The sequence below is a fragment of the Panthera uncia genome, assembly GCF_023721935.1.
Source record: "Panthera uncia isolate 11264 chromosome B3 unlocalized genomic scaffold, Puncia_PCG_1.0 HiC_scaffold_1, whole genome shotgun sequence".
Lineage (NCBI taxonomy): Eukaryota > Metazoa > Chordata > Mammalia > Carnivora > Felidae > Panthera > Panthera uncia.
The window spans coordinates 4,508,598-4,522,216 of record NW_026057582.1 but is presented as its reverse complement, the minus strand read 5'-3'; the positions used below and the strand labels follow the sequence as shown (position 1 = coordinate 4,522,216).

Below are 13,619 nucleotides of genomic sequence, written 5' to 3'. Positions count from 1 at the left end.
TCCCACCAATTTCTGGTCCGTACGGCCTTGTGTTTTTCACAGAGCGCGCACACACTTTTGCAGCCTGCTTCTCCCACGTCACATTCTCCCCCAGTCTCTCCCGCCGCAGCGCCACCAGCCGCCTCTGTGTCTTTGCAGGGCCGTCAATTTGTGCTGGTTCCATGATGCTCTATCGAGTTGATTAACTGTAATTTACTTAGCCGTCCTTGGACACTTAGGTGGTTTCTAATTTTTGCTATTATAGATAATGGTGAAGTGGTTATCTTCATGCATGAAATCCTTTTCTGTTGGATTATTTCTTTCGGATTCATTCCCAGAAGTAGGACTGCTGGGTCAAAGGCTTGTACGTTTTCATGGGTCCAGATACGTCTCCCGTCAGATTGCTTTCCAAAAGGATTATACCAATTTGCACTGCCACTGCAGAGCCTGCGTAATAGCCAACTATTTTGCTTAACTATCATGCCTAGAATTTTCCCTTGGAGCCCCGAAGGGGCAAAGGCCCTTCTCTAAGTGAATGTGATCTATAATTATTTAGACTAACACCAAAATTGCTTTCAGAACATTTTTAACCTGCTGAGTTTAGAATTCTAATTCGCATACAAGCCAGCATTAACAGTATCACAAGGAGCAATTTCTCTCCCTGCTCACAGTGTGTTTACACAGCCCGACAACTGCGGGGAAAACTGAAGAGCTTTTATAAACACAAGTGGTCTCTTTCTGAACTAGTTGAAGTGTTATTTTGAAAGGTACAGAAACACAAAATAAAACACATTTTCATTGTAACCTTTGGTTAGAAAAGTTGTTTGTTTTCGTCCTGGTCTCTTTCCGTGTTCTTTGCTCTCATTCAAGTGTGTTTGAAATGTCCTGGCTCCTTGGAGTCTTGCCATGATGCCGCCGGCCTGGTGACAGGGACAGGCGGGGGAGCACGGTGGCTGTCCTCAGGTGCCGGCGGGGCTGCGGTAGGAAGAGGAATGGGTTGTACTCTGGTTCGCTCCTAGCGCAAAAGCAGGACTAATGGTGGAAACTGCGGGGGAAGAGGTTGGCGTCGTGTGAGGAAGAACTTTCCAGAACTCAGGACCGGTCCCCCTGGGGAGCGGATTCCTTGGGAAGGGGTGGGGATGGAAGGGTTCAGCGCAGGTGGGAGCCCACGTTGCCCGTGGGCCGGGAAGTAGATGCAAGCAGGGGTCAGGGACTCTAAGGGCCCTCCTGGGATGATGTGCGCCCTGGCGGCTGTTTGCTGTCCCGGACAGAGCCCCGGGCCCGGCCCGGAGTTCGGGGGCTGGAGCCTGACCCGGCGCCACGCTCGGCGCGCCGTGGGCACTCGGATGAGGTAGGCACGTCGCCTCCCTGAGCTCTCTGGGCTTTCCACGTTCTCATCTGTGAAATAATTACCTCACAGGGCTGAAGGGATCAGACGAGGTTAGACGTGTGAAGCCACCGTGTAGACTATAAAAGCCCTTACAGATGGAAGGTGTTATCAAGAACTTCAAGCCAGGGTTTATTCTATAATTGCCTCCTAGGCCAAGTTCTTAAGCACGGAGGCTTGCAATGCAGTGTGCCTCCGGTAACCTTGATTCGTTGAACACGTAATACGGTGCATGCCCTGGACGTCGGCAGGCCCGTCGAGGAACTTGGGCTCCTCGAGATGTGGCTTCCTGTTTCGCGGCTCCGCAGTGTGATGTTGGCTCCTGGTGGCTGGGACGGTAGACCTGGACTGCTGTGTGGCCAGCGAATCCCTCGGGCCTTGTGTTAGGCTGTGTGTGTGTGTGTGTGTGTGTGTGTGAGCGAGCAGTGAGGGCCCCAGAGATCAGGTGCCACAGAGTGTGTGAGAGAAATGGCCCTTGGAGTCTGTGCCAGGAGACTTGGTGTCTCTGCTTCTGTCTTCATTTGGTCGTCCGTTGGTCCAGTCATTGATGAAATGCTGGGCTGTGTACAGGCTCTGGGCTCAGAGGGCACCGGCCATACCCTTGCTGGCAAGAAAGCTAACGGGGGCCAGGCGTGGAAACGGACCAGGGCGTAAAAATGTGACAGGCCCTCCAGGGGCCATCTGTGATGGGTCTGGGCATGCAGTGGGGAGTAGGGTGGGTCTGTTGGGGTCAGGGCACAAGGGGAAGGGGAAGGTTGAGCTGGGTCTCGGAAGGTGAGGAGTTGAGTAGCCAGCTCGGTGGGGAGGCTAGCCCTGTGCTGCATGACGGCCATGCTGCAGGGAGGGTCCTGTGCCGGCAGGTCTGGGCAGTGTTGGTGTCCACTGAAGGGATCCAGGCTGGTCCTGTTGTGGGCTGTAGGCCTGCACAGTCGGGGGCCACACCAGGCCTTTGTGCCTCATTTACTGACAGCGGGGGCACAGGACAGTCCCCCTGTGGGCCTGAGCCCCGGCCCCTTCCTTCTGACTGTGGCTCTGTGTAAGTTACAGAAGTCTTGGGACCTTTGTTTCTGCATCAGTAAGTGGGGGTAATGATAGCATCCGCCTCACTTGTCTGAGGTTTAAACAAGGAAAATTGTGGGGAACTCTTTGGAGGGTACCAGGCATGTAGCGAGCCCTTCATCATGTAAGCTGACAGCAGCAGTGGCAGTGGCCTCCTCGTGCCCGGTTTACAGATGAGAAAAACTGAGTACCAGAGAGGGACATTGAGGGGCATGTAGCTCCTGAACACAGAGCTGGTGTTTGAACTCACTCTTTTCTGCCTCTGTGTTCTGGGGCGGTTCTGTGTCACCTTCCTGCTTGGGAGTTCCGGAAGGTAGTCATGTGAATGTGGGCAAGGTCGTTAATCTTTTGGAGTCTTAATTAGTTCACCTACAAAATGGGCAGAACTCCAATATAAGTTCCACGATGCAGGGACGTTGTTCTCCTGATTGTTGTCTCTCGAGTTCCTGGAGGAGAGCTGAACACATAGTAGGTGCTTAAAAACACTTGTGCATGAATGAATAACCCCTACTCAGTCTACCATACTCCTGTGGGCCTCCGTGAACCTCAGGCTATGGGCAGTCTCGGGGCTGGTCTTGCCTGCATGCCGTGGCCCTTCCCTTGCGGGAAGCATCCCTGGGTGGTGGTGGGGGGGGGTAGCACGCTTTGGAGGGGGGCTTTGAGGACTGTAGCCGGGAGCTAAATCAAAGTGGTGATTACTCCCAGTCTGCTGAACTGCGTGCGTTTATACTCCCAGGTAATGGGCTTGGTCGCTCCTTGCAGCTCATGTGTTTATTTATTGTTTATTTATAAATCATAAATCCAGAAAGGATTTGAGGAGGCTTACAATAAAAGATACGAATACAGTAAAGCTGTTAAAACAAAACAGACCATGGAAAGCCACCCTGAAAAGAGAAGGAGACACATCAGTCAAGATCAGAGCTGACCACGTTTCAGGGCTGGCGCCTCCCATCTCGCCCTGCACGTTCTCGCAGCTCTGGGGCAGGGGTGAAGGGAATGAAGCCGGCACGAGTGGCCCTGTGTGGGGACATGGGCCAGCTGGACGGTGCTCAGAGGAAGGCAGCTTCCTTCAGGGCTTCAGATCCCGGGATGAGCTCTGAGGGTCAGAGGGGAGGCCAGGGTAGGGTAGGGGGAGTGCATTTCTTTAGAAGCCAGCCTGGGGGGCATTGAGGTGCAGTCAGGGCTGTGGGCCCCTGGACCACACTGCCTGGCCGCTTTTCTGCAGTTCAGTTTTTCTCCTGCCAAATGGCGACAGTAATACTTACCCAGCTCAAAGTGTTCAAAGAGCCCTTGTGAGGATTACACGCGGCAGTGTTTGACCTGTGGGACCTGGCACTTGGAAGGTGCAGTTGCGAATCTGCCCTGTATGGGCTGTGGTTCCTGCGGTGAATGTCGTCCTGGGTGGAGGGCTTGGCTCCTTCACTTGGGCTTCCACGTTCGGAGGAGGGGCGCCGGATGGGGGGACAGGATGGCATGTCCCTGCATTGCCCTCGGCCCGGTCCATACTGACGCCGTCCACCCTGAGCGTGGACTGTTCGTTATTGCTTAAAAACATTTGCGAAGTTCGAGGCGAAGGGAACATACTTTTTAATTATTTCCCTACTTGTCTCTGGCACTGCTGTTGTCAAGGAGACCAAAACCTTGGAAAAGCTTTTCAGCTTCCCGGTCGGAAGAGGATACTTGCACAGCGCTTAAGTCTGTGGAAATGGACCTGTCGTTCTGTAACAAAATCTGCTCTTGAAAGGACTGGCTTCCTTCACTTCTTACAGATAGAACCTTTTGGCCTTTTAACACAAGATGCAAGGTTGTTATCAGTATTTTCTCTCTGAAAAGAACTGCCTGCATTCTTGCTCCATAGTATTTCATTCATTCGGCATCTGATGCAAGAGTTGGGTGCTGGGGATGGGGGTGGGGTACAGAGATGAGTAGGGTGTCTCACCCTTCCTTGAAAGACTCTGGGACTCTGGGAAGAAGGAACAGGTAGACAAATACACTGTAGCATCATATCTGCTCTGGTGGGGTGGAGGATGAAATGCTACGGGGCGCAAAGGACAGCCCCAGCGAGGGGCAGCGCCAGCGAGAGTCACAGGGAGTTTCGGGGGATGGGTAGAAATAGTTCAGTAGCAAGGAAATGGAAGAGCATTTTGGGTAGAGGGAACAGACTAGGTGAAGGCTAGAGGGTGTGGAGGAATGTGCTGCCAGCAGCTGACTGCAAGGCAGTTAGGTGAGGGTGCTGGGTTGGACACGTAAAACAAGGGAGCGAGACTGGAGGAGACTTGGGAGGCGGGAAATCAGGAGTGTGGAGTGTGACGGGGTCGTATCTGTTTTTGCACAGGTGCGCAGGGCCCTTGCTCCGTGATGCTCCGTGATGCGTGGAGGCTCGTCTCCTTGTGGCTTCACTTCACACGGAAGGGACACTGCTAACACGCTTTGAATGTAGCATCGCACTTCTTTAGGATAGTTAAGCCCTGTCAAGGGCATTGGTTTTCTATGAGAAGGAAATAAGTCATTGTCAGAAAAACAGGAGTCTTGCTTTTAGGCAGCCCTTGTTATTTTCCTTTTAAAACTTTGGAAAATAATTGTAGGCGTACAGAAGGGTTGTAAAATTCAGAGAGTTTCTGTATATTTGTCACTCCCCTTCCCCTCCGTCTTACATAACCCTGGTACGTTTGTCAAAACTAAGAAATCAGTGTCAGTGTAACTGTCAACTGTAGAGTTTTTCAGATTTCACCAGTTTCCCCACTAATGTCCCTTTTCTCTTTCAGGATCCAACCCAGGGTCTAACGTTGCGTTTAGGGCTCTTGTTACTTTTGTTGTTAATGGTTTTGGGTCAGGGTGAGGGGCAGGGGCAGGGAGCCGACTGAATCTCTGCCCCGCTGAATCCTGAGCAAGGCCTGCAGAGGCTTTTCACCTCAGTGAGGCTCACTGTGCTCCCTTCCCACGGGCCAGTGGTGCTCTAGTGATCACAGATCTCCATGCCTGCTCGTTTTCTTCCTGTTTTCCTTCCAGATTGAAGCCAGCCAGACCTGTGGACTCGTGTTGACCTTAGTGAGGGCTTAGTGAGTGACCTTAGTGTGTGTTAAGGCACTGACTGGGAGTGACGTGTGACATTTAGTGAAGGAAATGAGAACATTCTTTGAGTGCAGGTAGACGCACAGCCTCAGACAGAAGTCCCTACTTTCCTTTGGTCCCCTCCTTGTGTCGCACTCCTCCCTGCCTCTCCCTCTCTCCTCCTTTCTTTACCTTTTCTATCCTGCCTTCTCTGGCCTTCCACTGCGCCTCCCCCCCCCCCCCCCCTTCCCCCTTTCCCTCCCCGCTTCACCCCCCCCACCTTGTGCAGCTTCCATGCCCTTCTTCCTTTCGTTTCCCCGAGACAGGCCAGTGAAGCTGTTGCCACGGAAACAAGCCCAGCAGAAGCTCTGCTCTGCTTTCTGGATGCTTCTAACGATGGTGACGCAGATACTGTTGAGTTCTAGAATCAGCTAAGCCCTAGCCTGTGGCCTCTGGAGTCCCTTCATTTTCCAAAGGCCAGACTGGTGCCCCAGCTCATAATTCTGTCCAGTAGATGGTCATTTTTGATTTGGAAACTTCAAAATTTGAGTAATCCATTTTCCTGTTGCTCCAGAGGACCGGTTGCAACCGCTATGAAAAATATTCAGCTGACTTTACTTATATTAGCGGAGGGAGAGCACTGCACAGCGGAAGGTGCTGGTGCCGTGGGTTCCGCGAGTAACTAAAGTTTCAGGTGGGAGGTGGGTCTACACATTTGCTCAGTTCTAGGGATGGATGACTGATTGCTTTTCAGAGATGTTGGGGGACAGAGAAAATAGAATCGGGGCCTTAGAAAATCTTCAGATACTGAGCTTCACTCAACAAATGTTCAGGGAGGACTTGCGGGTCCCAGCCCAGGGAGGGGTCCGTCCTGGAGCCACAGGGCTGTGTGTGTGTGTGTGTGTGTGTGTGTGTGTGTCGGGCAGCCTGTGCTTTACCAGAGTAGCTGACACTCCCTGACGTTTGTCAGAGTGATCAGTGAGCCCGGTTCTTCGGCACAACTGCGTGCCCGCATGTGAAGTAGGCTTTCTGGGCCCCTTGGAGGGCTCTTGGCTTCTGGACCCTCGTGGAGCCGGTTTATGGCGGCAGCAGCCCTGTTCCTTTCTGTTTGTTCAGGGTTTGACTTAGGCTCGGCTTGTTGGCATTAGCTCGGATTTGGAATCTTGCCATTCAGCCAACACCAGCTAATAGCCCAGCGGGGAAGAGTTAGTTCGTGGATTATGTTTAAGTTAGTACTTATTCCCAAAGGTAACTTTGCTTAATAAAAACCTTAAGCCTTTATTACTGTGCTTATGGGTATCCTGGCTCCAGGGTGTGAAAATAAGACTTATAAAATCCAACCGTTATTTGTGGAAATGCAAAAACATTTTCATTAATAGAGGGTGTGATAAAAAGCAAAGGCTCGTTCTGTCTGTGCCTAAATGGTCTTTCTGCACTTGGGTCTTTTTATTTTCATACTCATTTCGGGCTTATTTAAGTATCGCCCGTTCAGTAGTGAATTTTAAGGGAAGGAAGCTTTGGCGTGTGAATAACTTCACCACTACCCACAATGTTTCCAGTCAGTTGCTGTGACTTAAGTTGATAATGGACCCCACACAGCAGTCACTAATGGATGATAATCTGGAGTGTTTTTGTTATTGTTGTTTTTATTTTAGAAGAAAGGTTTGAAATTAGCATAGTAAATCTCTGTGGGATCTTTGCAAATAAAAGAATATTCACGTTAAAAACAACTTTCAGGAAAGATGTATGGTAATGAATAAAACATCAGTGAGTGAAAATAAGCGTGTTTAATTATTCAAGTAGAAGTAGTAATTTAAACTAATTATTGCTTGCGGATTTCATAATTCAGTTTTTGTCTCGCAGTAATATTTCCTCTGGGCCTCCGGGGCGCGTCGGCGGCTTGCTGGAGCAGGCGGGGCCTCTCCCCGGCCCCCGGCGGCCGGCCGAGGCCGCTGCTGCACGGAGCTGCCTCTGCCGGGCCTCCTTGGTGGCCGCAGTCCCTCCTGGATCCCCCCGGTGCCACCTAATTAAGCATTTCCTTGCTTATCACCTCTGGTGGCTTCAGGAGTCTCAGACCAGGCCGGCACACGAGTTCTCCGTGTCCTGGGGGCGGGACCCCTCCCTTCCCCCCCATTGTCTTCGGCTTCCCTGTCCCTTCCACAGCTCTGGCAGAAGTGACCCTGAGCCCACGTCCCCACCTCCCCACGTCCCCATTTCTCCATGATGCAAATCCTTGTCCATCTGGGCTGCCTCCAGTTCTGTCTCCTCTGGGCGCCCCCCTCCACTCTTCCTCCCCCCCACCCCCCCCAACCTCCCTGCTCCAGAATCAATCACTTCTTTCTTCCCATAGCTTTGTACTGACAGGTTCTTGTGGTTCTTTTAAAAACCGTCTGTGTTGGTTTTAATTTTTTCTTGGTTGGATCCTAAAAGAAAAACTGTCCATGTAGAGGAACTGAAAAGTACTAGAGATTTTAAGAAGCAGGGGCATGGTGAGTCACCCCTAACTCACACTCCTGGTGGCTCTCTGCCCTCTTCTCTGGATGCCGGTGCCCACCCTTTCCCCCTGCAGTTCTGGGCTCTCATCTTAGTACACACTCGTGGGAGGGGTGCCCCTCATGCTCCTCGGTGCATCTTCCTGGGGTATGACTGGCATTGGTAGGCGGTGGTGAAGGAGTAGTTAAGTGCTGGACAGCACTTGTGCTCAATTGTGCGAGGCTTTTAAAACCCAATTTTGACTGCTCTTCTCATGACTGCCTGTGATGGCATTGGGCAGGGGGGCGGGGGGGTACTGTCTGCCCCTCTCTCTACTGCACAGACGCTGCCTGGAACAGATCTTGGCAATTCAGGTGGAATTCTTTATTCTACCCCCTCAGAAAGTAGAGGGAAAGCTTTCTATTTGTAACTTCTTCCCAAGTGCCCTCTGTCAAAAAGTAGTGACATCTGCTCTCCTGACATGTGATAGCCATTATTACCTCGGTATAATCACACTCCATTCCGTCGCTCGCCCGAAAGCTTTCCATCCATCATGTCAGGAAAGACAACCTTTATTTAAGATATTTTTTCCCCTTTCCTTTGTTATTACTTTTTTCTAAAAAAATAACTCTCTGACTTCACAGGCGTGATGTGGGCAAGTGAGTGACTCATTTCTTTGCGGGGTTATTACTGTGGACAGGGACAAGACAGGTGGGCCACAGGGGATGGAGAGAGCAATGAGCCGGCTGTCAGAGGCCAGGAGTCCACGTGTGTATCTGCCTTTCACCAGCTGAGACCCTGAGCAAGCGAGGTCAGCTCTGGCTTTGGTGTCTCATTTGGAAAACACAGAGGTTCTACTGTGATCTCCAAGGCCCTTTTATGCCGAGCGGTTTTGCGATCTCCAAACTACCTTTAGCTAAATGAGGTAGTGAGAGGATTACAGGTGTCCCTCCCAAGTCTTCCTGCAGAGTTGCTGAATGAGTTTTCGGGATTTTGAATCGGTTTTCTCTCCACATGACCTCCGGAGGACATCATTAAGCAGGCAGAGAAGTTACTAAGACCTGTGATCACCATGGAGCAGAGCCTTGGGATGAAGTAAAATGCCAGGGGGATGAAACTTGGGCGGCCAGCATCTGGGGAGACCTACTGGGAGGATACCCTATGTCGTGAGGTCCTTTCCCGTCTGAGGAATTGACAGCTGAGTTTCGCTACAGGTGTGAACCTGTCTTGAGCAGCTCAGGGCTTCCGTGCAAAAAGTGCCCAATGAATGGCTGTTGGGGTGAATTAAAATTTTCTTTGTAGATCCAATCTGGTCCCTCCTGTTTGATTGTAAGTTTCCTCAAGGGGGAAGAAGCCATTTTCCTTATTTCATCCGAAAACTTCTTTTAAAGAATAGAAGTACACAAATTTTGGTGCAAGATTAAAAGGAGACAAAAAGATGTACAGAGGAAAAACGTGTCTGAAAAATGGCTCTCCCTCCCCTCTATCCCATCTGCCACCAGGTCCCCTGCCCTGGTTCTGGAGGATCTGCTCCCGACTGATCTCGATTTCTTAGGGGACACTCAGCCCCCGTGCAGCAAACAAACCTGCTCGTTTGAATTAGAATGATCTGGCCGCCTCTCCTACCAAAGCGTGTACGGCCAAACACTGAGGGGGCAAATTGGAAGCAAAAGCCTTAGGAATTATTGGGATCAGTGGGACTTGTGGAAGGAGCCGGGCAGGCTTGTCATTGAGCCGCGGTTCTCTGTCGGGGCCTAGGGAATGCCCTCAGCCTTTTCCCGCCGGCTCCTGGTGCCGTGTGGGGTGTCGTGCATAGTCAGCAGGACGGCAGCCCTGAGAGATGCCTGGAGCGTGGCATCGGCACGGTAACTCTTGCTTCCTCCCCCACGCTTAGAACTGAAGATGGAGAATGAATATGCATCATTCTGAAATGATAATGTAAAATCAATGTGGAGGTGTGATTCCATTAATAGATTAGTGATTAACTCAACTTTTTAGGGTCCCCTTTGTTGCCCAGAGTGAAGCTGGCTGGAATGGAGCAGAATTAGAATGGCAAGCCTACTCTTGTAATTGAAACACATATAAAGTGTTTGGCCCTCAGACTTGCACTGAGATACTGAGATGGTTGCTGTGATCAATATTCCAGTTTGCTTGGCTGGCAGCTTCCAGGGAATGAGGATGGGTGATGGACCTAGGGAAGCACTGCCAAACGGAGCATTAAGTTAATTCCTGTTGGCCTGGCTTCTGGCTTGCTTGATGAAGTGCGCTGAGTAGAAGGGTGCTGTGCTGGTGTGAACTTTATCTGGTATCCCGAGAACTCAAGGTGGTCGGCTCCCCGGGATTGAATTTTGATAGCAATGACAACTCCCATTTGCTGAGATCCCACCATGTGCCCAGATCAGTGCCTGGCATCATATATACGGTGAATCCTCTGGAACCCCCTCAGATGTTGGTCGCATGCCCATGCTGCAGTCAAAGGGGCTTGCAGGGCCCAGGAGCACCCGCTAGCAGATGGCAGAGCCGGGACAGGACTTCAGGACTGTTTGCTTCCAGAGCCCAAGTTCTTTCCACTCTCCCTTGCTGCCCTGAGAGGGCGGATCAGATGTTTGGATTGTCCCAAGGTCGAGAGGCTCCAGCTCGATCAAAACATGGGGGTCCAAGTTCAAAGCAGAGGGCAGAGTAGGGAGCCCTCATTCTCCTATTGATAGGTGTGTCCCATCACTGAGATCTGGAGTGATTCGGTTTGGTTTGGCCACTTGGATTGTCCAGTGTTGACTTACTGGTGTGGGCTTGAGCGAGGAGCATAAGGCAGGTGTGTTTCCTGTTCTGGGTATGGGATGGGATATGGGAATATTCAGAGACGTCCTAAGAAAGCGTTTGCCCTCTACCGAGTATTCACTCTATGCTGGGGTCTGTATGTGGACAGCTCCACTTTTCACAAGTCGCTTTTAGGCATTTTCTCTGCATTTTTCAGTTGAAACAATTGAGACTTAAGCTGATGGAGTCTGTGTTTAGCGTGAAGAGCTGGGAGGTGAGTGGGGAAGGCCGTGTGGCAGCAGGGTGGCTGGCACCAAGTTCCCCCTGGGTGGCTTGCCCAGGGTCACACTGCTGCCAAGTGGTAGACCTGGAATCCAGGCCCCCAGCTTCATTAATTCCTGTCCCTGTGCCTCTCCAGAGCTGGCGCCTGCCATATGTGTGCAGCCCCGCGCCCCATGTTCTCTCCGTCCGCGGGGCTGCGTTCTTTAAGGTCAGGGCTGCAACTTCCTGTCCTCTCTGCTTTACACCGAGTGGTGCTGGATAGGCATTTGTGTCGTGAGTGAGTGGACGAACGAATTCTTGAATGAATGACACACGTGGGGCCAGAGAAAGAAGGGCAGGCCCAGGGCAGCTGGCCAGATGCGAAACATGAGTTAGAGCTGGCAGTAATCGGTAGAGGCCCCCTGCCGTCTTCATCCCCCTCTCTCTGCCTCGTGGGGATTCCCAGCTGCCCTCGGGCAGAGGGCGGCTGAGCAGGACCAGAGGCGCCGAGCGTGAGGACACTGACGTGTTGGCTCCACCCTCGTGTAGAGTCAGCCGGATAGCGGCAGCAGCTCCAGAACGGAGTGGGTTCCGCACGGAACACAAAGTTTGCTGCCGTCCTTCCAGGGGAAGAAGTCGGATGCCAGGCTGAGTAGGCAGTTAACACTGTGACAGTGACCGGAGAGTTTCTGAGAGATCAGGTGCTGATATATACGCGGCACAGAGACGTTTAATTTACATCGTGTCCTGTGTTCCAGAAAAGTTGCTTTCAGATTCTTATTGGAGTGCTCACATTTTTGGGGTAATTGTCCTCCTTTGACATGAATAACCCCGTTTACTCTCAGATCCACATGCCTCTCGTAGTCCAGGAGGCAGCGAGGAAAAGCCTTCAATTCGAAGCCCTCTAGCCATCTTCCCACCTCAGGTGAGATGGGATTGGAAAGTCAGTCTGGCTTGGGTAAGCTTGGCTGGCCTGCTGGTGGCGGCTGTCAGGTTCTGGATGGGGCTGGCGGTGGCGGGCAGGGGCGGAGGGATGCCTGTAGGCTCCTCCACTGCCTTCCTCAGGTGTCCTTTTGGAAGCTGGTGCATTCCCGGCGCAGCTGCTACAGGTGGCTGGTTGGTACATGTAAGCCAGAGAAACCCTTGAGATCACATGCACCCTGGGAGCCTTGGCTGTTTCTTTCTGCAAGCTTTGGAGGCAGCTTGCCCCTGAAGCATAAAATTCTTGAGAGCAGGAACCACGGCTTTGCACTTTAGGGCCCAAACAGGCTCCAATGCCTACTTTCGCTAGATTGAGTCTAGGTGCCGGAGGTCGGAGTGGGGACTCTTCTCTGAGAGCTTGAGGTGCTCGCTGAGTGTCCAGACAGGTAAATGAAGATAGGCCTTGGGAAGGATGCTTGGCCGGTATTGGGCAGCACAGAGGACGAGAGCCGGACTTGACTGGGGTGGGAGAAGACACTGGAGTTGGCCCTGGGGGCGAGGGAAGGAGGGGCTGGGAGAGAGTCAGGGTAGGCTGAGCGCCCTGGGACCCCCGCACAGATGTTTGTACATCTGGCGGAGGGGAATGGGCTAGGGTAGAGAGTCATGGTAATGGCCCGGAGGGCAGGGGGATCGGGGCTTTGTGAGGCGTGTGGGTGAATCTAGAGTGTTTCCTGTAGGAACTGAGAGCCTTGGAAAATGTGTGAACTGCTGGGTGTGGAATTGGAGGGAAAACCCCTGGGGAGGCCGCCCATGATGCTTTGGTGATAGAAACTGGGCCCTTAGGATAGAGCAGATAGGGGTGGGGTTATGTTTGCCCGGACTTGACAGAGTTTTGCCTCTACCCCTCTCCTTTTTTATAGACTCCCAAGATTTAAGTACAAATGCAGTTACACTTTGGGGGCTTAAAAATGCCTCCATCTATTGGAAACCCACTTTGACATATATTGAATCCCAGTATTTCTCAGCCCTGTGTGGTGGGTGTTAGGGTTGAAGAGACCTGTGATGGGAGAAGGTCAGGTTCTCTGTGGAAGATCCACAGCCCAGGCCCCCCACTCCCTCCATGCCATTCCTCCCCCATCCCCAGCGCTTCCCCCTAGGCTCTGAAGCCCAGGGTGAGCAGGGAGGGGGTGTGTGTATAAATATTATGAATATTTACGCAGGCCTGCATAGGACTCAGTGACGCAGCTGAGAGCCACAGAGCGTTTGGTGACTCATCAGACCTTTTCCAAACACTTGTGATATTTTGCTACTCTAAAGGGAGGAAAGTAATTAGCAGTTAACGCTGGTAGATGACGCTGGAAGAACACGCAAACCTTTCTGCTTGTCTGTTCTGTGCCTCGGGTGTTTTGTTTTGTTTTTTAAGCCATGTGAATTGTTTTCTTTTTAATAATGTTTGTTTTCTTCTGATTATTAAAATAATGTATGCTCATTGTGGAAAATACATAAATGCATTAAATAGGAAATAAAATGCATGAATTATTTTTCCATTACAGTCTTATTAAGAACGTTTTGCTTCTGCAAAGGAAATTTGGAACACTAGACTTATTTTATTTGAGGGGCCTGTCGAGATAATTCAGATCGGTGATTTGCAGCCTGTGTTTTGGGGGCTCCAAGGGCTCCATGGAAATTTTTAGGGTCTGCCCCTGGGGAGCGTGAGCTGAGGGCCTCGAGA

The 13,619-nt window shown here is 51.5% G+C and overlaps 1 protein-coding gene and 1 long non-coding RNA gene across 5 annotated transcripts in view; one reads left to right on the top strand and one right to left on the bottom strand.

Moving 5' to 3' along the window:
- The window catches only part of WDR25 (WD repeat domain 25), a 137,590-nt gene that overhangs the window by 15,914 nt on the left and 108,057 nt on the right, over positions 1–13,619 (top strand). The gene's annotated exons all lie outside the window — the stretch shown is intronic.
- LOC125909176 (uncharacterized) lies at positions 3,192–5,864 on the bottom strand. Its single transcript, XR_007453590.1, has 3 exons — positions 5,757–5,864; positions 3,691–4,913; positions 3,192–3,309 (listed from the first exon to the last, which is right to left on the bottom strand). It is a non-coding gene; the product is annotated as an uncharacterized LOC125909176 (long non-coding RNA).